This window comes from Adiantum capillus-veneris, chromosome 18, assembly GCF_014529385.1.
Source record: "Adiantum capillus-veneris isolate H3 chromosome 18, ASM1452938v2, whole genome shotgun sequence".
Classification (NCBI taxonomy): Eukaryota; Viridiplantae; Streptophyta; class Polypodiopsida; order Polypodiales; family Pteridaceae; genus Adiantum; species Adiantum capillus-veneris.
In genome coordinates this window covers 58,545,824-58,548,688 of record NC_140948.1, presented here as the reverse complement: position 1 = coordinate 58,548,688, position 2,865 = coordinate 58,545,824, and positions in this window count along the sequence as shown.

Genomic DNA, 2,865 nt, shown 5'->3' with positions numbered 1-2,865 from the left:
GAGAAGTGTATCCGCCGTCGGTTCGATATGCAGGAAACATCGGGTGAGCAGTGTAGTCAAAAATAGTACTTTGTAGGCAGAAGGGTAATTTAAGAGTGTTCGAACTAAAATCAAACACTTCCCAAAAGATTTTAAATATTTAGAAGTTAAAAGCGTTCCCCCTGTAAGCCCTTTAAAGGCGCTTTTGGAGGACCCGCACAACACGTAGTTTGCAAGCCCCATAGCCAAAAACGTGCTGACTGGCATGCAACTGCGCCATTTTGGTTGGGGCTGTTTCAACCAACCCCCACAATCTTTGAACGCCTTTTGGACGGATTGCATGTAGTTCTCGTTGCCTTTTTCACTAGCTGGGAATAGCATGCAATGGTTGCTACGGAGGTGAAAATGATTTCCCTCTTGTGTTGCAGAGCAAGCTGGCCCTTCATTTGCACCACTTTTTAAAGGGCCTATGTGGGAGACCTCTAAGAGGAAAACTCTCAAAGGCATACTTCTTTACAAGCTGTCTGTGTGGCCTACTTAAGGACCCTAGAGACTTCAGTGCACCATAAGCCTTGTGACTCATGTCCCTACAGGCTGCACCAACCTCGGCCAACTAACTCTCTCTCTCTCTCTCTCTCTCTCTCTCTCTCTCTCTCTCTCTCTCTCTCTCTCCATAATGAGATGTACATGGTCAAATGTACAAAGACTAGAAGTCCAATATTCGACATGTACATGAAACGCCCATAACCAAGATGGTAAAGCAGTCATACTAGCGGATCAAGCAATGAAATCGCAACCAAGATCCCATCCTTCTTGACTTGTGCATTTTCCACAGAAGACCCTAGCAGTAGTGAGCGAAGAAACATTCCAAACCAAAATGCTTCTCAACATGAATAATGTTCTTGAACACCACGTGCACCGCCCCTAGTATACACTTGCTCACACAAGTGTATAGCTACACTTAGGGTTAGTAGCAATTAGTGATGGGCGGTCGGCCACATGGCCATTAAACCTAACATTCTCCCACTTGATGGCCAATGTGGGAGACCATAAGAATGGAAGATTATCACGCTTCACCCAATGCCCATCAACTCATGACAGTGCTGAAACTGATGGCTAGAGAGACTTTTAGTGAGTGCATCTGTTGTCTACTTTGACGTAGGAATCTTCACTAAATCAAGGCTCTTGTTTGATAGGCATTCATGGCTAAAGTGATAACGCACATCAATGTGTTTCATTCTGGAATGAAACACTGGATTGTTAGCCAAGGCAATAGCACTCCGACTGTCACAATGAAGAACTGGTGTACACTGCTCCAATCCAAGATCTTTCACTAGGCGAGCAAGCCAAATAGCTTCTTTGCATGCCTCACTCAATGCAACATACTCTGCCTCTGTGGTAGAAATGGATGTACATTCTTGAAGAACGGATCTCTAGAAATAGCAGAACCAACAAAAATGTAAATCCAACCTGTTGTTGATTTACAACTGTCAACACAGACTGCATAATCATTGTCGACAAATCCCTGAATGGATGACTATCCACGACCATAGCATAATTGTCTATCTACAGTGCCACTCAAGTATCTAAGAATCGACTTGACAACATCCCAATATAAATCTGCTGACAACTCCCACTACATGTGCAATGTCAGGTCTTGTAGCCACCATGGCATACATGAGACTACAACAACCTGAAGCATAAGGAACCTTAGCCATCGTAGCTTTTTCTCAACAGATTTGGGACAGCTGTTCTTGCTAAGTTTCAAATATGCAGGCAATGGAGTACTCAAAGCCTTCCCTTCTGCATGTTGAAACGATCAAGAACCTTGTGCACATAGTCTTTTTGAGAAACGTACAACAACCTCTCTTATGGTCACAAGTAATGCGCACACCCAAAATGTGATTGGCTTCACCCAAATCTTTCATGTCAAATTGACTTTTCAGCTTGGTTTTCAAGTCAGCAAAGTCCTTCTTGGAATGACCAGCAATAAGCATGTCATTTACACAAAGGATAGCATAATAAGTGTTGGGGTATAAAGCCCAATGTGGTCGCCCAGGTAAGTGGGCGGGCTGCCAGGTATGTACACATATTCTTTTGTAAAAACCTAATAAGAACTCACTATGCTCTACACATTACAGTAGAGCGAGTTCACCATATCGTCATGCTCTTCTTCTCGCACTCTCTCTCGCGTCGCACTTCCACTCGTACTCCTTCAACTGGTATCAGAGCTCAGATCGAGGCTCGGGGCAGCACTGCAGGAGGCTAGAGTCACCACCTCAGATTGGAGTGAAATTCTACAGGCGAAGACACGGCCCCAAATCTCGTGGGACAGCTCGAAGGGCTGGGTGTTGTCAGAATTTCATTCTGAGGTCATCTCGGCCACCGTTCGGCTTCGACAAAGGTTTGCGCAGGCCATTTTCGACTACGTGGTCTCAGCGGGTGCATATCCGACTCTGCAAATTTTGGTTTTTTCGGCCTACGACTGCAGGTGCTGAGGATATCGACACTCCCAGAGTGTTGATTTGTGGCTGTCTACACATCGACAGACGGCTCACAGTTCTTGGAGGCGAGTCACATACGACACAGGCGCATCTACACACAGACTGTAGGCGACATCCACTAGTTCATCAAGTAGCTTGTGTTTGCTGCTTGATATTCCAGATTTCATCCTAACATTACAGGTACTTCCACATGGGATGTATTGTCAGAGATGATGTATGTTTGTTGAGGGTTTGCTGGCTGTGAGTCACGCAGCACACAACCGCCGCAGCGGTTACAGCATATAGTGAGAAATTTGTGGATGTATGACTTTGTGGGAAGTCTATGTACTGTTAGATTTACTGCAACCTTTGTTGAGGGTCGAGTGAGGTTTTATTGAGCTGG